Source organism: Toxorhynchites rutilus, chromosome 2 (assembly GCF_029784135.1).
Source record: "Toxorhynchites rutilus septentrionalis strain SRP chromosome 2, ASM2978413v1, whole genome shotgun sequence".
Taxonomy (NCBI): domain Eukaryota; kingdom Metazoa; phylum Arthropoda; class Insecta; order Diptera; family Culicidae; genus Toxorhynchites; species Toxorhynchites rutilus.
In genome coordinates, this window is record NC_073745.1 from 317,063,550 (window position 1) to 317,090,343 (window position 26,794).

Genomic DNA, 26,794 nt, shown 5'->3' on the forward strand with positions numbered 1-26,794 from the left:
GCAGAATACAGTCCACTGCTTGGTGAAACAACAATGGATTTAGGGCCAAAAACTTAATTTTTTGGACTGGCCGGCTCGCTCTCCAGACATGAATCCTGTTGAAAATCTTAGGGGGGATCCTTTTACACAGAATCTACACTGAGGGAAAACGGTACACCACGATTGAAGAGCTCAAGCTCGTAATTTCCGAAAAAAGAAAAAAATATCTAGGAATCCGTTCAGCAGAATTTGGTAAACAGTACTCCAACACGAATGTTCCAGGTTATTAGTCGAAATGGCAAGGTTGCCAATTATTGACATGTAATTCAGCCGATCGTTTCGAATTTTTCATTGATGATTCTTATGAATTTTGAAGTGGTCTTATAGAAACTGGACAGTTGGAATTATCATATATAAGCACAATAAATAAACAAACAACTCTTTTAAACGAAATTGAACGATAAATACACTTTATTCTAAGTATTCAACAATGTATGAATGTATCTTGTTGAAATTCTAACGGTTTGTGTTGCAACGAAATAGAATCAGGGTGGTTTTATAGAAGTTGGACAGAGTGTACATATTTTTTATCTTGGTGTGTGTAGGTGTAGTGGGCAACAATATCGGGAAGAAATGAAAAATCGATTTTTATCTGTTTTTTCGAAGATTTTCTGGACTAACACAATTTTTGCTGACCAAATCTTTGCAAATCTAATTAACCTTATCAACCAGCTTTCATTTGGTTCCTAGAAGGTTCCTGTAGGACCTTCCCATACAGAGACATTTCAGTTTAAATGAAAAATTGACCCTTCGTCTTTGATGATGAATTATTCAATAAACAACCATCGCACCGCAAATCGAAAGACAGTTTTGAAAACTCCCATAAATTCCGCACAAGAATAATTTGTTACTTTTTGTTGAAATATTGTTGTGATGTTCACACAGAGTGACTTTTGGAGACTGTTTAATCAAACTGTTATTACCAACAGCTCACGCGGGATTCCTGACACATACCGTTTTGTCTCATATTCCGAACAGTCTCAAATTCCGACCACTTCATTTTTAAATTTAAATTTACTAAACTTTTATGTTATAAATAATTGAATAATCAAAACCCTGGAATTCTTTGCGTTACAGCCTTCATTTTAACATCATTTACAGGTATCGATACAGCCTATAATTTATAATATTAAGCATTTGCAAAAAAGTGACAGTCAATACCAATGATAAAATGTTTGCGTTAGCAAATTCTGTAAATAACAAGCATCGTTAATTTTTTAGTTTTTGTATTTTTTTCAACTATTTTGTTTGTTTTTGTTTTTTTTTTCATGTTAAAATACTTTTTTTGTAAAATATTTGTCCAATTAGGTAGAGAGACAGTATATTGAATTGCAAGAAACTGCATAAAAGTTTTGGGAAATATGAGTTTCCAAAGATGGTAACAATCTACAATAATTGGATGAAATAAAATGATATTTTATGCAGAAATCTTCATTAAAATTAGTGTTCGGAATATGAATCAACTTTCTACCCATGATTCAAATTCCAAACACTTCATTTTTAAATGTGAATTTACTGAACTTTAATGTTATAAATAATTTAATATTCAAAACACTGAAAATCTTTGGGTTCAAGACTTCATTTTAACATCATTTACAGGTATCGATACCGATATAGCGCCCTTGGTCCCGAAACCATGTAAACTATAAGAAACAAATACAATCAACAATCACAAAAGCAGAATCCATTTTTTTGCACGCATAACATTTTTCCAAAAAAATACTAGCTAATTGGCTTTAATTTGAAATATCGATCATATGAATCGGTCCAGTAGTTTAAAAGGTATGTTTTTTTTAAATTGCATTTTTGGTGTTCGGAATTTGAGACAAAAGTGATTAAACATATTTTTAGTACACCTTGGGCCTACCGCAAGGATCCTGCCTAAGCCCCCTCTTGTACAGTTTTTACGTCAATGATATGGATGATTGTCTAACTAGAGACTGCACGCTGAGACAACTTGCAGACGATGGAGTTATTTCCATCACGAGTACTAATCCCGTCGCTCTGCAAAAGTCGTTGCAAGATACCATGAACAATCTGTTCACGTGGGCCCTCAAGCTGGGTATCGAATTCTCTACGGAGAAAACTGAAATGGTGGTTTTTTCTAGGAAGCACGAACCCGCCCAATTCCAGCTTTACCTATCCGGCAAAACGATCCAACACTCTATGTTTTTCAAATACCTGGGTGTATATTTTGATTCTAAATGTACCTGGGGAGACACATTGCGTATTTGAAACAGAAATGCCAGCAAAGAATCAATTTTCTCCAAACAATTACCGGAACATGGTGGGGTGCCCATCCAGGAGACCTCATTCAGTTGTACAAAACAACGATATTATCAGTGTTAGAATATGGCAGTTTTTGCTTCCGATCAGCTGCCAGGATTCATATTCTCAAGCTGGAGAGAATACAATATCGTTGCTTGCGTATAGCCATGGGGTGTTTGCATTCGACACATACGATGAGTCTCGAAGTTTTGGCAGGAGTACCCCCGCTTACTCTTCGGTTCACTGAATTATCCTACAGATTTCTCATCCGTTGCAAGATCATGAATCCATTGGTGATTGATAACTTCGAAAATCTACTCCAACTGACTCCTCAGTCATGTTTTATGTCTTTATACCATGAGTACCTTACCCACGACGTGCACCCTTCACCAGGCATCTCCAACCAAGTTTGCTTCCCATACTTTTGCAATTCCTCTGTCATTTTTGATCTGTCCATGCGACAAAAAATCCATGGAATCCCAGATCACCTACGTTCCGATTCTATTCCGCCGATATTTTCGGCAGAATATGGGAAAGTTGGATCTGATAAAATGTTCTTTACTGACGGTTCATTCATAAACGGGTCCACTGGCTTCAGCATCTTCAATGAAAATTCCAGTGCCTCTTTCAAACTCAAAGATCCATGTTCCGTGTATGTCGCTGAACTGGGTGCGATATATTATGCATTAGGGATCATTGAAACATTGCCCATCGACCACTATTTTATTTTTTCAGACAGTCTCAGCTCAATAGAGGCAATCCGCTCAATGAAAGTTTATAAACGCTCATCTTATTTCCTAACTAGAATAAGACATCTATTGAGTGTTTTGGTCGAAAAATTATTCAAGATTACCTTAGCATGGGTTCCCTCTCATTGCTCGATTCCGGGGAATGAGAAAGCGGACTCGCTAGCTAAGGTGGGTGCTTCAGAAGGCACACTTTTTGAAAGGCAATTTGCTTATAATGAATTTTTCCACATTCCTCGTCAGAATACGCTCGTAAGTTGGCAGCACATGTGGAGTGAAGATGAGTTCGGTCGTTGGTTACACACGATTATCCCTAAGGTTTCGACGAGTGCTTGGTTTAAGGGATTGAATGTAGGTCGTGATTTCATTCGCGTGATATCTCGGCTCATGTCCAATCACTACAACCTAAACGCGCATTTTTATCGCATTGGGCTCGCAGCAAACAATCTTTGTGATTGTGGCGATGGCTACCACGACATCGAGCATGTTGTCTGGTCGTGTATCCGGTTCCATGCTGCTCGCTCTCAGCTCTCTAGAGCACTGAGAGCACAAGGCAGACAATCGGATATCCCCGTCCGGGATATCTTAGGTTGCCATGATCCTGATCTTCTGCTTCATCTATACCTGTTCCTCAGAAACGCCGATGTCAACGTTTAATGATGTTTCCTTCGTTGTGTCCCTGTTTCATATCCCTCCTATCCGATCTATAAACTTTTACTTAGTCGCGGCAATACATACACACACTCTTTACAGATACACGAGCCAAAGGTTGTGCAGTCGGACATGTTAAGAAGAACTTCAATTATATCTTTGGAAACTCATGTTTCTCAATACTTTAGATGCAGTTTCTTGCAATTCAATATACTGTCTCTCTACATAATTGGACAAAAATTTTACAAAAAAGTGTTTTTCAATGTTTTTTACTGAAATTAAAACAGACCAAAAAATGCAACATTTTTTTCGGTGCGGGTAAAATGGACATATACTGGGTGTAATATGGACAGGTTTATAATATATGAAGGGTAGAGGTTTATCGATCGCGAGAGGAATAATTTTATTCAACCAAGGTCTGAACTCATCACGAATGTTCGTTGAATGATGAAAAAATCGAATTGATCCACCTAGAAGTGATATCGTGCTTTTCAGCGGTATGAACGGACATACCCTGAACTATTTTGCTTTTGGTTCCAGTCAGCTTCTAAACAGTCCACATTTGGCGATTTGATTTCCATTTATAGACGCAGGGCATTCCTTAGGAACAGATTAAACAGACTTTTCACAGTCCATCTCAGTCACATTGGCAACTGTCCGTTTTACCCCACCGGTACAATATTTTTTAATAATTTAAATTTTCCACTCAAAAATGAATACACTTTTCCGTACATACCTAATATCGCTTCTCTGTTAACTCACAAACCGAAATGTAACTATCAGCGAATTGAATTTTGATATAAAACCACTCAAAATGCTTAATATCGAAGCAGCCAAAATCACATCCACACGCGGAATCATTCATGATTTTCGGTTTTTGTTTCCCTTTTCCACTTTTGATCAGTATTCATTGCCATAGGGTGGCTTAAATATTATAGAATAACATGTAGAAGGTATTCTCATTAACAGAAATTTGAAAGTCAAAATGTAACTATACAAATCAACCACCAGTCCATATTACTCCTACTGTCCGTATTACCCACGGTTCCCCTACCATTTTGAGAAATGAGGCACTGTTGACATCAAAGCGTAAGTGTTCGGAATATGAGACAAAACGGTACATCAAAGTAATCAATGATTAGTTTGTATTGCATATGGAGAGACATACAACCGAGCAGCGATTACAAATCATTGTATTTTATTGGAATTTATTTTAAATTGAATTTATTACCAAATTGCATTTATCGTGAAACATGTGTTCCCAGCTAAAATGTCGTAAAGTTTCTCAATAAACATTGAATTAATAAAAATTTACGCAGAAAAGAATATCTTGTGTTTTAAACTTTTCAAACACATTTTTAGAGTGTATCCGAACTTATTGATCAGAGCTCAAAAAGGAGAAGTTCTTACTCTGCAAGTATATATGAATGAATAAATAGATGCAATGAATGAATGAGGTAATATTCGTATATAACAAAAAATGTCTCAAGGGCTTGATGACCCTCTACTGATACTCGAAACAATTTATGTTATGCAAGTACATATCAATCCACAACACGTATTAGTGCGAGCTTTCAGTTACAATTTGATCATCACGGTGAAAACGTCCTGTCGGAAAACAGAGCTACTAAGACGAACCGATAAACGATTCTCGGACTAGTCAGTTATCAAATGAGTAACATTTCAAAGGATTATGGGGAAAAAATCATAGAATTTGGAACGCGTGTGAATTTGTAGACCGAATTGATAGACATTTTGTTAATTAGTCGGAAAATATTACTACGGTTTATTGAACTGAAGTTCGTGAGTAATTACATCTATATAAATAAAAATGATTTGGTGTCCGTTCCTCACGATTTAACTCAAGAACGGGGCAATGGATTTGAACAGTCAGTATCAGGATTGAAGTGTCTCAGTCTGCGTCAGGTTTATATGCTATAAAAAATTATGAAAACCATTCGGAAACTTGCAAAATTGGAAAATCATTTTTTAGCAAGTTTTGTATATCTATATAAATAAAAATGATTTGGTGTCCATTCCTCACGATTTAACTCAAGAAAGGAGCAACGGATTTGGACAGTGACTATCAGAATTGAAGTGTCAACGTCTGCGTCAAGTGCATATGTCAAAAAAGAAATCATATACTGCGAATATAGATCGAGCACAGAGAATTTTTTTTCGGGGAACGTGAGTGTTCGAAATTATATAACTCAGAAAAGCAATTGTGGGCGGGACGAAGTTTGCCGGGTCAGCTAGTTTAAAATAAAATAAGATACTGTAACTAATTGAAACTTATCATTTTCAGACAGAACACGAAAGGGATCAACACAAACATCAAATTAAACGTGGGCTAAAGGTGCAGACTAAACGCATATAATGAGGATTCATCGCAGGAGGAAGGAAAACTAAATGTAAAAGGGTAACAAATAAGAAAAAATATATTTATCTAATAAATAATTACATCTGTGGCTTTCATCTACTAACAGCGAAGTTGATTCAAAGAATTTCTTCCCATAAACCGAACAATTACAAACAAGTCTTGAAGGAAATCAGATTGAATTATCTAAACGTTGATTTCCCTATCTTTATGAAGCCACTCCAGAGTCCAAGGAGGTATAGTGCGCTTCGCTGAACAGGATTATGCATTTCATTAGGCAAGTAATCCCTGATTGGCACCTATCTTCCTATAGCTTTCAACCTACCCCTTTCCTAATAAGCAGTAGGCAAGCTTGAAGTGCAATAAGAAAAAAAAATGGTGCATACCACAATTGATCAGAACAATGAACGCAGTGGTTCACATCCTACAGGATAAAAGGATAAAAAAAAATAAATCCAAAAGGGTCATATAACCGAAATTCGATTATCTAAATATGCATTTTATATCAACAATTCACAGTCTAACTCATCACCATAATAATCACACTTGTTAACTCATTATTTGACCACCTAGTGGATGACGATCATCAGCCAGAAGTAAAAAAAAACTGGAGAATCCAGTGTACCGCCAAATTTTGAAATGAAAAATTGCAATTTCATCTTCCATCTCCACAACAACTCTTGTTGTTGCTATGGTTCTAAACGCGCCTGTCCAAAATATCAAATATATCATTTATCATCGATGAAAAACCAAAACTGACGGACATTATCATTACTGCCAGTGACGGGGATCGATTTTATGGGGCATCTTTCTCAATATTCCGGGTGTTTTTTTCTTCCGAAAACGATTGTTGCTTTCTTGCTAATGCGATTTGGCACGAAATTCTGGTGGCCTCCATGACCTCTTTCCCTGGGACGCTGTGGACGCGCTGTGGATGATGGGGCCTGTTGTTTTGTAAAATGTGCTGCTGCAGCCATCGCTTCGTTCGTACCCGGATTGATTTTTCACTGCCAAACGTGAATGTCACCGTTGTGGTGATGGTGGTGGTGTGCCCCTCAAACCCTCCGTGTCAATTTTGATTATCGCTCATTATCATTGGCACGTGGCATTCTTTCTTTTATTTTATTTGCTGATTCGACAAATGATTGTCGATTGCAATTAAATCAAACTGAATTGGTGGTCACAAAACATTCGTCGGTTGGAATTCAGACAATCAAATCATATCAATTCAGTTAAGATATCATAATCTCAATAGCGCCCAATCGGCGTAACTTGAAGGGGCCGATTTTTTTCGTGTTCTTTCGACTGTATCAATTACGATGATTGTATTATCCAACGAACGCACGAAATCGAAACCAACGCAACGTTATTGAGCGGTTTCCATATCCATCTGCCGGCGATTGTCCCCTTTTACCAGGTGATGGTGCCACTCACTATCGTATCTATACGACATCCGACGATTAGCGTCGATTGCTGCCGGAGGAGTGGGCAGCCAAAGGGTGCCTTTTTCTTTTGTCCTCGATGTTCACATTGTGTGTGCGTGCGTTGGCGTGAGTGTTGTCTACATGTGAACCCCGGAAAAATAGTTTATCATCCACACGCCGATGTTTGATCCTTCCGATGGGGGTGGGGGGCGGTGCGAAAGGGCAGAGTTGTTGTGGTGAGCTCGTAGATTTGATTGTACCTTGACACGCAACGCAATGAGGGATGGAATTGTGTCAGATTTGTTTACATATCGTTCAAGGATGGTATGGTACGACCACAACAGGTTTCGTTTTTCATTTCATAGCAGGATACGTTCGAAGGTGAAGTTTTTCCTCATGGTTCTCTCGAAATAATTTCCAACTCGAGCTTATCAAGATTATTATGATTTTGAAAGGAAGCAAATATTGGTTTCGATGAAGAACTAAATGGTGTATTCGATAAAAATTGAACTACTAATAAGTGATTATTTGTTTTATTTAGTTACTAGCTGACCCAGCAAACTTCGTCCCGCCCAAAATTTATTTTTACCTTTAACTATAAAATTCCTAGTACTTCTACCAAAACTCGTCATTATAATATCAGATTATTTTCAGACACAATCCTCGTTCAAGATTTTTCAACCTTGCAAATAATATGTTTCTCCATCACATGGAATAAATGTTTGATACAGAAAATATGATAGAATAAAGACAGCCCTGAATCGGACAATTCCTTTCTCGAGTTTTGCTCTTATCAACACATTCGGTGATCCATTTTTATTTATATAGATAGAAGAAGATATAGGAGTGCGTTTCATCACATTGAAAAAGATTTCAATTGTCATGTTTGGTTAGAATATGTGTATTATGTTTACGGGACCCCCTCTCCATTTCAGAGGAGGGAGGGTTGCCATACCATCATAGAAACATTTCTTATATTCAAAAACTTTCACATGCCAAATTTGGCTCCATTTGATTGATTAGTTTTTGAGTTATGCAGAAATTTGTGTTTAATTTGTATGGTAGCCTCCCTTTAGAGAGGAGGGAAGAGTGTCGAACCAACATAGAAACATTTATCGATCCCTAATACCTCTATATGCTAAGTTCAATTCCATTTGTTTGATTAGTTCTCGAGTTGTTCAGCACCATGTGTCAAATCACCATGAAAAACATTTATTGCTCCCTAAAATCTTCATATGCCAAATTTGGTTCCATTTGCTTGATTAGTTCTCGAGTTATGAAGAAATTTATGTTTCATTTCTATGGCACTATGGCAGCCACCCCCCCATTAGAGAGGAATTTATGATTTTTGAAGCAAAAGGTACACTGTGGATAACCAGATTTAAACATATTAAACGGACCCTGCTCATCCTAGCTATACCTATGTTTCATTAAATTATACATTTAGGTATGTTTAACACTAAACCTACCACGATGAATTTTTCAGTGTTTACTCCTCTCTTGTTATTTTATTTTACTGAGAAATATATGTGATCTGCCCTAACTACCGCAACGGGTCATTTGACCCGTGCAGACATTCATATGATATCAGAAAGATTTGTATGTGTGGTTGTGATACAAAACCATTGCATTACACAGTTTTGCTATTGCTTTATATATTTTGTTGTATTTGTGAATTAATAGTGAATGATTAGAATAAATTGTATTGCTGACTATACAATCGAGCTAACAGTAACTATTCCAAGCTACAGTGCTATTTTACGTGTCAAAAATTGTAGTTTCATTATTCTGCTAATAATTGTCATCTTAAAAATGTCGGAGAAAATATGGTATGTCACGTTTCTAAACAATATTATATGAATCAAATCATTATTCCTTACTATTCATAAAGGGTCACTTGACCCGCTGTGGTAGGAATAGGTATACATGAAACATCGGTAGGTTTAGTGTTAAATATTAACTCAAAGTATTCATTTGAATTTAGAAATTTCTACGTATGTAAATTTACTGCGAATAATCGAAATTAATTGTATGGCACAACCCCTATTGCAGGTACAACCTAGCTATGTTCATTTTTTTGTTATCAATATCGTTTACTTGCTAAGCGAACGTTCATGGGTCCAATCGAAGAACTTTTCATTGATGGATCTTTTAATCGACCCTTGAAAATTATCCTTTACTATGAAACTCTTAGTACTTCTACCAAAACTCGTCATTATAGTATCAGATATATCAGATAATATCAGACACAATTCTCGTTCAAGATTTTTCAACCAATTGCAAGAAATATATTACTCCGTTACGTGGAATAAATTATTATTATTATTATTATTATTTTATTTGATCCATCTGACTTACAGTCTACATGAATATGAAATTATAATTAAATGTAAATAAATAGTCGAAAACATAAAACATCAAGTTGTCAAGTTGAAACGTTTCAAACGGTACTTAAATTCATCCACGGGACAACAGAAATCAAACAATGAAACACATAATTAAATTCACGACACATCGATACAATCGGTTCATTTCTTCCGTACTCGGTTCGTCTGAATTCTAGTCGCAGAAATTTCCTTGATCGTAGGACCACAGTCGGTGCGTTTAAATTAAACTGTTCAAGAATGTGGGAGGAGTCCGTATGCCCCAGTAGTACTTTGGCGACAAATAAAGCTTTTGCCGAGCTACGTCTTTGATGCAGAGTTTCTATCCCAAGCAGACGGCAACGGTCCTTATACGGTGGTAGGTCAGCCGAGTTAGTCCATGGTAGAAATCTCAATGCAAATTTAATGAATCGAGATTGAACAGCTTCAATTCTTTTTATCCACACGTGCGCATATGGACTCCATACCACTGAAGTCGTCACCAGGACAGATCGAACAAGGGCGTAGTAAAGCGATCGGAGACAGTAAGGATCTCGAAAGTTGTTTGCAGCTCTCATTATGAAACCTAAGTTCCTGTTCGCCTTATTAATTATGTTAGAGTAATGATCTCTGAATGTGAGCTGTGAATCGAGATGAGCTCCAAGGTCCTTTACAACGCTGGCTTTCTCGATCTGGCATCCACCAATGTCGCAAACCCAGTGAATTGGAGATTTTTTTCGTGTGAAGGTGATGACAAAACATTTCTGGACGCTGATGGTCAGACGATTACAACAACACCAGCTTTCAAATTGATTAATAAGTCGCTGCAGTTCCTTACAATCCTCGGTGGATCTAACTGTTAAGTAGAGCTTGAGATCATCCGCATACAAAATTCGACAACCTGGTGGGATGAGCAAGCACACATCATTGAAAAATATCGAAAACAATAACGGTCCCAGGTTGCTTCCTTGTGGAACTCCAGAACAATTCGTAAATGTATAGGACTGCGATGATCCGAGCTTCACGGTGAGTGGCCTGTTGACTAAGTAGGAACTCAGCCATCCACTGAAGTGTGAACAAGCACCTAATCGCTTCAGCTTAGCAATCAGCAATTGATGATCCACACGGTCAAAGGCAGCCTTCACGTCAGTGTAAACAGTGTCGATTTGTGCACCATTCTCAATTGCCCTGACGCAATACGATGAAAAATCCACCAGATTCGTGTTAATCGACCTTCCATTGAAGAAACCATGTTGATCAGGCGAGATGTATAATTTGACGGCATTGAAAAGCACGCCACCAACAAGTATCTCGAATAGCTTAGACCCAGCGCATAGAGAGGATATGCCACGATACGTAGACACGTCACGTTTATCACCTTTTTTATGGATAGGAAACATCACTGATGCTTTCCATTTCTCCGGAAACTTCCCCTCTGATAGTGACTTGTTGATGATGATTGACAACGGAGCAGCAATAGCCTCAGCACACTTTTTAAAAACGATCGGTGGAATTCCATCAGGTCCAACGGCCGAGGAAGATTTCAATCTGCGAATCGCGTCAAGAACGCTTTGCTCAGTAAATGTGAAATTTCCCATCTCAATTACGTTTCTGGGTACATTTTCTAGTGCCAGGCCCATGGCTTGATCCGTGATGAAATTCGATTTAAACACGCTGGAGAAATGCTTAGCGAACAGATCGCAAATTCCCATACGAGACTCAGCTACTCTATCATCAAGAAACATAGATTTTGGAAGACCGCTCGTTTTGCGTTTTTCATTCATAAAAGCTCAAAAACTTTTAGGGTTACGTTTGAGATCATTCTCTTTGCGTTTTACGTACCTTGAGTAGAGTAGCCGGTTTTGAGTGCGGTATCTTCGACTGGCAGCATTAAACTGTTGTTTTTCTATTGGATTCCGGTAGGCTAGTATATCTTCTCAGAGCAGCCGCTCTCTGGCGTTTCAGTTCGCGCAGCTGATGATTCGACCATGGGGGTTTACTTCGGTGGCGCCTAGGGGGCACAAAGCGGCGAAATAATTGTACAAGTGTGTTGGTGAATATGGAGACAGCCACGTCAATATTGTTATCAAGAAGCTGGATCCAATCGCAGCTAGCAATAGCTCGACTAATTTCATCGAAATTTGCTTTGTGAAAGTCCAATCTCACATCATCTATGGAATCATCGTAACTCACAGGTTCTGGGAAATGCATTCTAGCGACAACCGCTGGATGAAACACGTCAGCTTCAATGAGAGGTTCGGGAGCCTCTGTCACAGTGCATTTGGAGAGAGCCTCTGCGTTTATGAATATCAGATCCAATGTACGGCCTCTGTTATTTTTGACGTCATTCATTTGTTTCAGGTTCATAGTAGACATTCCATCGACGAGATACGCGCTAGATGTTGAAAAGCTGGACTCTAAAAATCTAAATGTTTGATACGCGCTGGTGTGATCCATGCCTAGTATCACCCTGATGTCGCCTATAGACGTCGCTCGTAGTGAAAGGGTTAAAACTTGAATTTAGCGTGAAAGAAAGATACTCTATCAGATTTGCATGCCAGAAGTGAGTTTCAAATCGTCATATTTTGAACGAAAATAATTACTTGATGTTTTTTGATACTTAAAACACGTAGTCTTAACTCTCACCCAACCATTTGTCGACACATTTTCTACTATTTTCATAATACAGCGCGGACTCTATTTTATATTGTCTTCGATTTTTTTTCACCGTATATCATCGAATCCTGTATATAACCGAGTCAAACTTTTTTTTTCTATTTGTTTTTATGCACATAAGTTTAGTTTTTTGATTATAAAAGAAGAATTTAATTTTTTATTCATCCCCTTAAGGTCATCAAACACCTTTCTCATGTAAAAAATCTAATTATTTCAGAATGTGATAGAAGATAATTTTTGATGATAAAAATCCTTCTACGCATATGTTCGAATTCCAACAATGACAGAGTTACTGAACTTTTCCTCTGTATCGGGCTCTGTTTGCCTTAAACTGGCTCTAATTCAAAAATTACGCTACGTAGGACAATTCTGTTGCTGTTCCATTTGAAAGATAAGAAAATTTTATACATAATAAGTGGATTTAATTAACATTTTAGAAGTGAAAAACTCTCCAACCGCTCTACAATTTGTTCCTTGACACCCAATTTTTTCACCGCAATATGTAAGGGGGGTGCTGTGCGAGCCTTTTAAAATCGCCGACTTTTGCGCCAGAGGACCAAGGTCCTCTGTCGGGATTCGGAGTGATTGTTGCCCGGACTAGCGCGTACCGTAGGCCTCGCTACAGTATCCTCCTTCAAATTGCGGCTTGCCACACTTCCCAATTTGCTGACGAAAATTTCGAAAAGTTTCTCTGTCGTTTTGAGGGACCCAATCTTTCTTTCTAACCGACCCTAAATAAGAAAATGTTACTAATTTTAAAACCAACCGCTAATATTTTAATAAAAAAAAATTAACCAAAACTTTTCCAGAAATTTTCCGATTCTTTGTTTCTTATTTTCGTCAAACACCTAACTCCTTTTCCCAACAATTCCAAATTGCTTGTGACGTCACTCTTTACTTTACGTGTTTTTCCTAACTCTATGATTCTCCTACTAACACAATGTTTTGTCCCTACTAATTGGTGTCGTTTTACGCGTAACTGTGGTGGTGGTCCGTTATATAGCGTTCTGTTTCAGGGTACTCACTCTAATTGATGTTTTAATACCGGGATGAGCTCACCCGTGCAGCAACGATGGGGTTTTCAAATGGTGGAGCAGCGTGATGATTTATTCCGCTCCGACACCAAAACTCCCACCGACGTGAGTTCCGGTAAATCTCGCTGGCGTTGGTGGACTTTCCCGTCCTGAGCTTACCGTGTTGGAGTAGGGTCGCGTGTAGCGTGCGACTCACACGGGGCCGAGCTTCCCTTCCGTTGACCAACGCGCTCCAGAATGGTCTATAGTGGTACGCAACCACGAGGCGATAGACCACTCCGGGGGATTTACCGTAGCACCAAGATCTCACAGCGATGGCAGATCGCCGGAACGCAAGCACAGTCCCTACTAGGACTCGGGCACGTAACTGTAACCTGTACACGGAGCCACCAAGGTTGTATAAATTGCCTTTCATTATTATAAAATCATTCAACCAATGTTGCTTTAATAAAAATTTACCTCCGTTTTACTGGGTGCAAAGCACACTGCTGCACTAACTTTTAGTTATACTAATTGATTGTACTCAATTGTACAATTGTCCTAAATAAAATTTTACAGTGAACAAAAGCGTCTTTATAGCAAACAATAAACTCACTTCTACTTGATTTGAATAATCGCGCAACTCACGATTTATTGATTTTTCTATTCAAATAACTCCGAAAATATCTGGAAATAATCAAAACTTAATTCTCGAAACGTTTTGAAACTATTTTTACTGTTACTTCAAAAAAACTACTCAAAATAATTTCACTCGTTTTCACCAAAATTGAACTTCTTCGCTCGGCGGCTCAGAATGGAAAGGTTGATTCCTCTGTTCTTTCCGATTGCGAAACCTTTCGAATCTTCTAGTATTTTTTTTTATATTTCTGTCTCTACTTCCGAATCTTTAGGCATTCTCTAATCTAGAATTTTCGTCGAGGACTACTAAGTTCTTGATCGATTATTCTGAGCGTCTGATTCTATTCGTGGTCTGATATCTAACATTAGGCGTAACTCAATTTGAAATTTTCATGAAACGACCTACTCGTTTCATTACTCCCTACTTTCCCCAAAAAAATATATGAAATATATTTTTTTTTATTTACTTTTTTACTAACAAAGTAACAAAACTTCCAAATTTACCAAATTATGAATAAATAATTAAAAATAATCAACCCAAAGTAATATGTACAAAATGTCAGATACATTATCAATTTATTTACAACTTGCAAAACAGCACCTTATTTAAAATATCTGTTGTTTATGGGAATTGTATATGTGAAATTTCATTGTATCCTCGAGTGTGTTCAAAAATATAAAATCGACCAAATCACCTCCAATTTACGAATTGGAATATAATTACCGAATAAAACCTCCAATTAATCAATTGGAACAACTTTACCCCAATTCACATTTCCGAAAATAATCTCGGAAAAATACTATGTCTTTCTTTCGCGGAAAAAGACAAATTTACCCTATGCACTAACTCCAATATATGTATTGGAAAACATAGACCAATTGATGCCGTCGGAGCATATACTGCCAGTGCACTGAGACCCAATTTTTCTCAAGTGTACGCAGCCAAAATGCCTACGCGCATCCCAAATCACACTCCCTAGGAACATATGGAAAATGAACCAAATTTATACCAACCTCGGAAATTATACTCTCTCACACAATACTCTCGGATACTATTGTTGGGCTATTGTAGTTGTGTTTTGAAATCAGTGGAGTGAAGCTACTTAGTTATAGTAGCTTAAAAAAAATATTCGAATTATAGTGTTTTTCCAGTACAAAGTGATGCCGTAATGCGAAAACGTAAGTACTAATTTTAGTTTTAATCTATAAATTAATTTTCATTCTAATATTCGTCTCCTCTCCTGAGTTTTATTGTCCAAAAATTATTCTTTCGTTTGTTCTATATATTCCATAGTCTCAGGTCTTTGACCTCTGGTCAATGACTTTATGTTTTCTATTATGAGGATTGTTTTCATCCCAAATGTATTATTTATCTTCCTATATATTTCTAATAAATGTATTCTCTCCCTTAGCATATCATTTAGCTGGGTTCCACCGATGGCGTAAAACAAAACAACCTACGGAATCTAATCAGTATCACTTTGGTAAGTATTTTTTTCAATCTGATTTTACTAACTGTTGTTTTTTTTTAGGTTTTTCAACTATAATCCATTTTTTTCCTTTTTACGAAGAAGATGCCATTTTAACATGGATTTTTACCACAAAGTGACTAGCTTGGTGAGTTCTAATATAACCGTCTGAGCGTGTTTTTACATCATTTTTTTCCTCCTGAATTAGTTTCTGTACATAGCTCTCCAAATATCCTCATTTTCCGTCTTCGCTTATTTTTTTTTATTAAGCTTTTATGCTTAATGTTGTTGTTTTTATACATAGCTTCTTGTTGAAAAAAATCATATTAACGTCTTTGCGTGTTTTCATATTAAGTTGCCCTAATTTAGTTTGTTTACATAGCTTCAAATTATCATTATTAAATTTTTTTAAGTTGTGAAACGTGGTATAATCCAATCGTTTTTCCATTCAAATCTGCCAATAGATAACAAAAATCTCCCACTTTCTTTTTAACTATTGCTTCAACAAATTTTGGTGCGAGTTTCGCATTTATACCCTTCGCTTTATCCGAAAGGATATGGTTTTTTCGCAAAACTTTTTGTCCTTCTTCAAATGTAAACAGTTTACCCGATCTCAAATTATAATATTTCGAGTACTTGTCGTAGGCAATTTTGAGGTTTTTCCGAACTTGTTCGTATATTTTAATCATTTTGTCGCTGTGTTCTTTTCCATTTGGAGCTGGTTCGCTATTTGTGTCTTTCAGCCTTTGATATTCCGTTCCTGAACTTATTTGGTTTCTTCCAAAATTAATAAAATATGGAGTAAAGCCACTTGATGCGTGTGAAGCATTATTTATTGCATTCGCGATTTTGTATATATCCGTGTCCCATTGATCTTGACTTTCCTTTATCAGGGCTCGAATTGCCGATGTGATTACACGGTTCGTTCGCTCAGTGTTATTCACCTGAGGAAAGTAAACTGGAGTAAGCCAATGTGTTACCCCATATTTTTGTAGCAATTGTTCAAATTCCTTGGAAGTGAATTGAACTCCATTGTCGGATAGGACTACTTCAGGTACCCCGAACAATAAAAATACCATGTTTTCCATGAAGAAAGCTAACTGTTTTGCTTTTGCTTCCTTCAATGGTTGAATGATTACAAATTTTGTAAAAATATCGGTAATCACCAACAAACAAGTGTTGCCAGTTTTTTTCGCTCTAGGAAAAGGTCCAACATAATCAATAGAGATTATTTGCCAGGGTTGAGTGGCAAGTTTCTGTTTGCCCATGGGAGGAACATGGTTAATGTTATCCGATTTTGATTTTTTGCATATTATGCAACCGGTGCAATATTGATTGACCTCACTATACATGAGGGGCCAATAGAATTTTTCCTTAATTTTGCTAAGGGTTTTCTCGAAGCCTAAATGTGCTTCATTGTGCGTTTCTCGTATTATGGCTAACCTTTCTTCCTTGTTTGGAATTAATTTCCATTCGAATCGTTTATCCGTCATTTTTGATTGATCATTAACGAGCTTATAAACCGTATTATCCACTACCTTGAAATCCCGGTATTTTTCCGGATTATTCTTAATTTTCGTGACCATCAATTTGTAGTCAATATCTTCCCATTTTGCCTGTACTGCGTTGATTGACCTTGAAAGGCAATCCGCGGTAATGTTATCGCGACCCTTTCTATATGCAATGCTAAAGTCGAATTGTTGCAGCTTCAACGCCCACCTACATAATTTCGCTGCTCCTTTTTCAGCACTTACTCGCGAAAGCCAAACTAGACTTCGAGCATCTGTTATTACTTGAAAATGGGTTCCTTCAATATAATTTCGAAAGGCTTCAATAGCCCATAAAACCGCAAGGCATTCCTTTTCTACCGCCGCGTATTTTCTGCGAGTAGAATTCAGTTTCTTGCTGAAATAAGCGATAACTCTTTTTTTGTTATCCTGTATTTGAGTTAACACTGCTCCAACAGCAAGATCCGATGCATCCGATTCAATAGTAAACTCTTTATTGAAATCAGGATTTGCTAAAATCGGTGGACTAATTAGGGCTTCCTTTAATTTTCCTAAAGCTGTATCGGCTTCAGCAGTCCACGAAAATTTATGTTTATCCTTTTTTAACAAATCGGATATTGGTGCAGTTATGTCACTGTAATTATTTATGAACTTTTGATAAAAGTTTGCTAAACCAAGCAGTCGCCTGATATCTTTGACGGTTTTCGGTGTTTGATAATCTAAAATCGGTTTTACTTTCTCCATGTCTACCGAAATACCTTTTTCAGATACCACATAGCCTAGATATCTCACGCTTTTTCTACAAAATCGGGATTTACTTAAACTTATCGTCAGGTTAGCTGCTTTAAGTTTGTTTGCTACCTTCTTAATTAAATCATAATGTTGATTTAACGATTTTGTGGCAATAATAATGTCGTCTAGATACACCCACACATTTGGTTGCAGCTCTGTACCTATCACCTGGTTCATCAGCTTTGACATAGTGAATGGTGCACCTTTTAGACCGAACGGCATTACTTTGAACCTGTACAGTCCATTTTTGGTTCTAAAAGCTGTAAATTTTCTCGAAGGTTCAGAAAGTGGAATTTGCCAATAAGCTTCTTTCAAATCTATAACGCTGAAGTACTTTGCTTGCTCGATTCTGTGCAGTACTTCATGCAAATTTGGCATAGGATATGCGTCATTCTTCGTTGCTTCATTCACTCGTCTTGAGTCTAGGCATACACGAAATTTCCCGTTCGATTTTTTTACAGGCAGTAACGGACTCGCATAGTCTGAATCGCATGGTTCAATAATGTCCATTCTTTTCATTCGTTCAATTTCTTCATCTACAAATTTCTGAATGTATGGCGAACAACGATACATCGGAGAAGCCTTCAGTTCAGCTCCCGGAATCAGATTAATTTCGTGTGCTAATAATTGCGTACGACCAATCTTTTCTTCCTCCGAGAACTCGAAATTACTTATCGCGTTAATTAGTTTTTGTCGTTCCTGTTCACTGAGATCGTGTTCAGTTTCAATTTCCTCGACGGACATGTCTTGAAAATCCAGTGTGGGAATTTCAAGTGATAAATCTTCCTCATCACTTTGATCTTCTGTCATTGCTAATACAGATTTAGAAAATTTCAGCGAAATATGATCATTTGTACGTTGATTCGAATTTACATTTTGTGGACAGTTTGTGTTCTCCAAAATTTTTACGCGATTATTGATGGTTCGCATTGCTGGAACGATTTTAAACGCCTCCCAAAAATTTACTCCAAGTATGAGTGGTTTCGCGAAATCTTTAACTATGTATACGCGGATCACTCGTGTAATGTTTTCGAACGTAATGGGTAAATTTACAAATCCAATACATCTGTGATTTGACTTTCCGGCGGTATCTATCGAAATATTTGTTTTGTGTAATTTAAAGTTGTATGTTTTGGCAATCTCTAGCGAATTTGACACTGATATTTCAGCTCCTGAATCTAACAATGCATCTATTTCCGAATTTACAATTTTTACTTTAACATGGGGGCACTTATTGGGTTTGACTTGTAATTCAAAAATTTCCACGTTTTTATTAAAATCGTATGTTTTTTTACCCTTATTAACAGGGTGTGATAAAGCTTCAGGAAAAGAATCACCCTCTATTTCCTTTCCCTGTTCCCGTTTTTTGGAACCTGGGGAATCTTATGGCCCTTTGGACAGGTATAGAAAGTTGCACCTGGAGTGCCACAAGCATGGCAAAATATAACTTTTGACTGTTTGCAGTCTCTCCAACGGTGACCATATTTCCTACAGTTCCAACAGAGAGCATTCGGTTCTTGAAATGTATTTCTCTCGATTGGTTTCTTTGACTTATTGTCCATAAACTTCCTGTCCTTATCATATGCACAAACTTCAAGATCTTCTGAGGATGATGAATCAGATTCTGAAGTTACCTCTACGTGCCTAATGTGTTTTTTCCCTGGCAACGAACTATTTGCATATATTCTACCACTATCTCTGTCTAGTCTTTGGCAAAGCATGCTCAAATGTGAGATGTTTTTAATAACGAAGAATGATAATTTTGTTTTGTATGATCTACGCATATTATTCTTCAACACCTTCAGTCTTTTTCGCTCCGAATACCGTTTTGTCATTCTTTCGAACATTCCTTCTATTTCTGAGCAAAATGCTACAAAAGACTCATCTTTTCGCTGTCTCCTATCTTTAATTTGCTGAAGAATTTTTCTATCTCTATTTGGATCTCCAAAGCGAATTATCAATTGTTTAGAAAACTTATGCCATGTTTTATATTTTCTTTTATAGGTAAAATACCATCGACGTGCTTCACCAGAAAATAAAACATATGCCTGGTCAAGGAAACAATCGTCTGGAATCCTTTCGGCAGCCATTAATTCCTTTACCTGGAAGACGAAGTCTGAGACCTCCATCCCATGAGAATCTCCACTAAACTGGATTCCCCATCTATCTAGGCGAAAATGACGAAATTTGTGCTCGCTTCTTCGAGACTTTTTCTCCTTATCGGAAAGGCTATCCAGAGAAGACGTTGAGGATGAGCTTGATGAGAGCAAACTGCTCAAAGAATCTAACGAAGAGCTCTCTGAATCCGATGATGAACTCTGAGGTAATTTCTTCTGTTTATGTTTCTTTTCCTGTTTAATTCCTTTTTTATCCTCTTCTCCCGATTTTTCATTATCCCTCTTTTTCTCCTTTGCATCTACACTCGATTTCTCCTCTTCCTTCTTACTCTTCGTATGACGTTTTCCTTCTTTATTTTCTACCTTTTCTTGCTCATATTTTTTTGATTTTTTTTTCTGGTCCTTGCTGTGATTTTCTGAAAATTCAGCGACTGTTCTAATGGGAGAAATTTTACTTTTTTTCATACTTTCTTTAATCTCTTTCGCGAAACTACTCTCAAACTGCCAACTTTGGTCTAACAATGTTACGTTTCCTTCTTGCTTTATTCCATTTCCCGACGATTCTAACTCTTCTCTTTCCTCTGTATCACTCAAATTCATTAATTTTCTAGCCACCGTTTTATACGTTTCTATCAATTTTGAAATTCGCACTAATGTTTCAAATTTCTGCTCTTCCTGTGCCAAATCTATCGTTTTTGTTCTGTTTATTCTTTCTCTCCAATGACGAAGTTGTGAGATCCATTTTACTCGCACATTCTCTTTAATACCTGTTTCGATTTCGTTCAATCTTCTATTAACCATAGAAAATTCCTCACCCATATTGGTTTCTACATCCCATGTATATTTCCCCTTTTCCTCTTTCAGGAATATTGTTTTTAATCGTTCTCTTTTCTGCTTTTCTGATTCCTCGAAATTCTGTTTTCGGATTTCTAACTCATATTCCAATTCATTCTCGCTTAAATCATATGGATTAATTATCCAATTGCTACTTTCTGCCATTCTGCTAATTCGATTTCCTTTTCTTTCTTTTCAGGAAACCAATATTAAACAGAATGTAGTCTACAAATCAATAGAAATAATAATAAAAGAAAAATATATGTCCCCCCCAAAATTAAAAATTCCAAAATAAAAATAATATATAAAAAATATTAAAAAATATCCTCCACCAAAATTTTCCCAGTTCCACCTAATAATAACCTTAACTAATAGAATCAGACTTCAATTTACCGAATTCAAAAACTACAATAACTAAAATTTCCGATACTTGAAAATGAAAAAATAAAAATTCTAACTAGAAAATAAACCTACGCTTAACTCAATTGGGTCGTGAATTAAAAGTTGGGCGCCAATGTAAGGGGGGTTCTGTGCGAGCCTTTTAAAATCGCCGACTTTTGCGCCAGAGGACCAAGGTCCTCTGTCGGGATTCGGAGTGATTGTTGCCCGGACTAGCGCGTACCGTAGGCCTCGCTACAGTATCCTCCTTCAAATTGCGGCTTGCCACACTTCCCAATTTGCTGACGAAAATTTCGAAAAGTTTCTCTGTCGTTTTGAGGGACCCAATCTTTCTTTCTAACCGACCCTAAATAAGAAAATGTTACTAATTTTAAAACCAACCGCTAATATTTTAATAAAAAAAAATTAACCAAAACTTTTCCAGAAATTTTCCGATTCTTTGTTTCTTATTTTCGTCAAACACCTAACTCCTTTTCCCAACAATTCCAAATTGCTTGTGACGTCACTCTTTACTTTACGTGTTTTTCCTAACTCTATGATTCTCCTACTAACACAATGTTTTGTCCCTACTAATTGGTGTCGTTTTACGCGTAACTGTGGTGGTGGTCCGTTATATAGCGTTCTGTTTCAGGGTACTCACTCTAATTGATGTTTTAATACCGGGATGAGCTCACCCGTGCAGCAACGATGGGGGTTTCAAATGGTGGAGCAGCGTGATGATTTATTCCGCTCCGACACCAAAACTCCCACCGACGTGAGTTCCGGTAAATCTCGCTGGCGTTGGTGGACTTTCCCGTCCTGAGCTTACCGTGTTGGAGTAGGGTCGCGTGTAGCGTGCGACTCACACGGGGCCGAGCTTCCCTTCCGTTGACCAACGCGCTCCAGAATGGTCTATAGTGGTACGCAACCACGAGGCGATAGACCGCTCCGGGGGATTTACCGTAGCACCAAGATCTCACAGCGATGGCTGATCGCCGGAACGCAAGCACAGTCCCTACTAGGACTCGGGCACGTAACTGTAACCTGTACACGGAGCCACCAAGGTTGTATAAATTGCCTTTCATTATTATAAAATCATTCAACCAATGTTGCTTTAATAAAAATTTACCTCCGTTTTACTGGGTGCAAAGCACACTGCTGCACTAACTTTTAGTTATACTAATTGATTGTACTCAATTGTACAATTGTCCTAAATAAAATTTTACAGTGAACAAAAGCGTCTTTATAGCAAACAATAAACTCACTTCTACTTGATTTGAATAATCGCGCAACTCACGATTTATTGATTTTTCTATTCAAATAACTCCGAAAATATCTGGAAATAATCAAAACTTAATACTCGAAACGTTTTGAAACTATTTTTACTGTTACTTCAAAAAAACTACTCAAAATAATTTCACTCGTTTTCACCAAAATTGAACTTCTTCGCTCGGCGGCTCAGAATGGAAAGGTTGATTCCTCTGTTCTTTCCGATTGCGAAACCTTTCGAATCTTCTAGTATTTTTTTTTATATTTCTGTCTCTACTTCCGAATCTTTAGGCATTCTCTAATCTAGAATTTTCGTCGAGGACTACTAAGTTCTTGATCGATTATTCTGAGCGTCTGATTCTATTCGTGGTCTGATATCTAACATTAGGCGTAACTCAATTTGAAACTTTCATGAAACGACCTACTCGTTTCAAATATCATTTTCAACAATTCCTGGTGAATCTTCAACTAGAATCTACCAAAATCAAGATATTTACTTCACTGTAATCGTAATAGCCAATTTCATTTTCTTTTGAAATAAGCCATATTTGAAACATAAAAAACTGTATCTTCGAACTTTATATAATCGAATCATATATAATCGAGTCCGACCTGTAATATAAAATTATTATTCGACACAGTTTTGTTTTAATACTTGTCCCCATATGGAAAAAAAAACATGTTCAACTATTAAGTAGAATACACGATACGGAAAAGTTTATTTTATATAATTCTAAAAGTGCATTTACTCCACCTGCAAATCCAATAAAATCTTGGTCTCACAATAGTAAAAATAAATTTCCCAAGTTGATTCCATTTGCTTGATTAGTTCTCGAGTGATTGAGACCTCCACACCGCCCCCCTCCCCCCCTTCTCAGTGTAGAAGGAGTGTCAAACCACTGTAAAAACAGTTGACGAATTTCATGCCAACTCGTCTTAGGAGTTGACAGCACTATCTCAGATAGCAGCGAAACGTTGTGGGTGTAAACACATGGGTCTTTTGAACAACTTTGTATACTTGAAACATTCAAAAAAGAATTAGACTACTTTTTTTAAAGCGCCAACATTTTTTTCTTGATTTTTTACAAAAAAAAAATGTTACTCAAAATCTATAACACTTACAAAATTCGGGTCAAATGTTGAAATGTAGAAAATCGTGCATACATTCTCATAAAAAATACCAAATTTTTTTTAAAATTATTTAAAAAATTATAATTCATATTTCTCAAAAACATATTTTTTTTAAATTATCAAAAAAAAATCTATGTATAGCCCTTACAATTTTCAACAAGTCGTCCATACATTGGAAGATGGGCACTTTTACAGGGAAAATTTTTTTCTAACAACAACTTGCTTATGTTTTCTTTGAAAAGAAATATGAATGTTAATTTTCAATTTTTTTTTAAATTTACTTGATATTTTCTAATAAAAACATGAATAATTTCCAACAAATCTTTGTCCAAAATTTTGAAGGTCTGATAAATTTTGTGAGAGATTTTTTTATAAATTTTGAGTTTTTTAAATTTTTTTTTAGAAAAATCTTATTTTAAAAACTATGAGATCTAAAAAATTTTAGTAAAAGAATGAAATGTAGGAAATTATTATTAATTGTTATTGTTATTATTAATGTTTAATTCGTAACACTTGTATGAATAAATTATGTCGATTGACATGCTCTGCTAATTTGTATCTATCCAGAAACATGTCTAAAACATGTCAAATGCGAGAATTTACACACAAAAATGTAACGAGTAAGACATTATTTTTTCAGGGGTCTCCATTACTAGACGCCCTTTATTCCAGAAACTATAAAAGATAGATAGTTGACGTCTTTGACGAAAGTTCATATTTTATAAGGATCTAAAACTTTGTCGTATACACTATATTGCTATCTTGACTTTAATTAAAATTAGGATTAGTTGTAATTTTTTCAAAGAAAATAAAACAAGTTGTTGTTAGAATAACTTTTTCCATGTAAAAGTGCCCATCTTCCGATGTATGGACAACTTGTTGAAAATTCTAAGGGCTATTCAGAGAATTTTTTTTTGAGAATTGGAAAAAAAATACGTTTTTGAGGAAATGAATTTTAATTTTTAAAATAATTTTTTACAGCGATTTTTTTTTCAAAACATTTTTTGTTTTTTTGTTCATGAAAATAGAAACGATTTTCTACATTCCTTCCTTCGACTCGAATTTTGTGGGTATTATAGTTTTTGAGTTATAAATTTGTTGTAAAAAACCAAGAATAAAATTTTGGCCCTTCTAAAAAAGTAGTCTAATTCTTTTTTGAATATTTCAAGTATGCAAAGTTGTTTAAAAGACCCATGTGTTTACACCCACAACGTTTCGCTGCCATCTGAGATGGTGCTGCCAACGGCCAGTCGAGTTCGCATTTGTCATTCGTCAGTTATTGCCCCCTGAAACCTTCATATGCCAAATTTGGTTCCGTTTGTTCGATAAGTTTTTGAGTTATACGGAAATTTATGTTTCATTTGTATGTTTGGGAACTAGATATTCAGTACTACTCTAATTCATATTTAAATGTGTTCCTACGGCTTTTCTAGATATGTCTTTTTTTCGTGTTCCTACGGTGTCTTTTTTTCTACATGGGCGTGAATTTTTCTAAATTTTTAAGAGCATTGCGAGACACAAGAATAATTTTCATCATGGTCTGTATTAATATTTTTATTTTCTTTAAATCGATTATTTTATTGTATTCGTGGTTTTCAATTGTAAGATACAAATTTAAAAAAATAATAATAATTAGGATTTTTTTAGGTGTTCTTCTCATTAATCCGATCTTTCCACAAGGACTTTATTTTTTCTCACAGAGCTCTATCGTACTGCTGACTCCTATGAATTTGGTAAACCATCTAAATCCAATGTAAAAAAATATTTCCAGATATGTGAAAAAAATCTTTGTTCAGGGCAATGCTCTAAATATATCGACAAAATTTAGACATATGAAAAACAAAATTTAAAAAATTATAGAGCAGTAATGGGTCTCTAAATTCAAAATAAATTAAAAATGATCAAAGGCAAAAAAAAAGCTACATGTGGAAAAAACAATACATACGAACCCATTAACAACCAAGCTGTAAACATTATTTTTTTAACGAAAGCCATTGTTGTATTTTCGATTATTAACGCTAAAGGAACTCCAATATTCAAGAATTATTTTTTCCCCATCTTCCATTTTCCGGGAAATGATGGTTCGAAGAATCGAACATTGGCCGAAACCCGCACTTTTTTTTGCAAGTCACAAAGTTGCAAAAGTCACTTCAATTAGCAAATATACGGTATTCATAAATGCATCAATTTTGGATTCCGGGAAGAACAAGAACAGGATCTCTAGGTATAAATCCAAATTAATCCACCTAAGGTGAGATGTGGCATTTCTTATTTCATGTAATTTTAACTTATTACTGAAAGGCTTTTTCTTTCAAACGAAAGCATATGCTGTTATTTTTATTGTTAACTGTGGAGAAATGTCAATGCTTAAAAACTAGTCTCTCCAATTATCCATTTCCCGAAAAAATCGAACATTTTCCAAACCCTGCAAAGTACCAGAGTACTGCGAAAAAACAATGGCAAAGATGGTTGGGAGGTTATTATTCGGTCCGGCGGAAGAATATTCACACAAACAATCTCATTAGAATCCTCGTTACACGTACTGATCATTTCCTCCAGTTCCCCCACAAAAGAAATTCTACGGGCCGCCATCACCTAAGGTTGTTACGGACAAAAAATCATACAGATTTTCAATAATATTTGCTAAATTAATCGATATTTGCAAACATTCACAACTGAAAATGCAAGAATAAATTAAAAACCTTCCGTCTCCTAAAGTAAACAAATCAAAATACGCAGCGGAGGTTAGATGTGTTGGTGTTGATTCAGCAGAAAAAAAAAGTTCGTTATGGCCAACGTTCGATTTTTCGAACACTCAATTTCCCCGACTGTTATTTTCCTGTATGCGGCTCAATCGAATATGCCTAAAATAGACGAAGGAAGATATTTGAATACAAAATAGAGTAGTACTGAATCTCAAAATAAAAAATTAATTTAAAATAAAAATAAAAATTAATTGAAAAGGTTTTTTAGTATTTGAATTTTTGATTAAAAAATTTTTTGAAAATATTGACCGATACACCTTAGTAAGATGTACTTTCAGTATTTTTTTCATATTTTTATCTCAAGAAAGAAAAAGAATGGGGTGAAAAAAAACGAA

General features: G+C 36.2%; 1 protein-coding gene and 1 long non-coding RNA gene across 21 annotated transcripts in view; one reads left to right on the forward strand and one right to left on the reverse strand.

The window, feature by feature from the left end:
• Nucleotides 1–26,794, reverse strand: part of LOC129765026 (glucose transporter type 1) — a 647,147-nt gene that overhangs the window by 225,444 nt on the left and 394,909 nt on the right. The gene's annotated exons all lie outside the window — the stretch shown is intronic.
• LOC129765029 (uncharacterized) lies at nucleotides 15,750–21,190 on the forward strand. The gene is made up of 3 exons (XR_008741332.1): nucleotides 15,750–15,813; nucleotides 19,970–20,288; nucleotides 21,116–21,190. It is a non-coding gene; the product is annotated as an uncharacterized LOC129765029 (long non-coding RNA).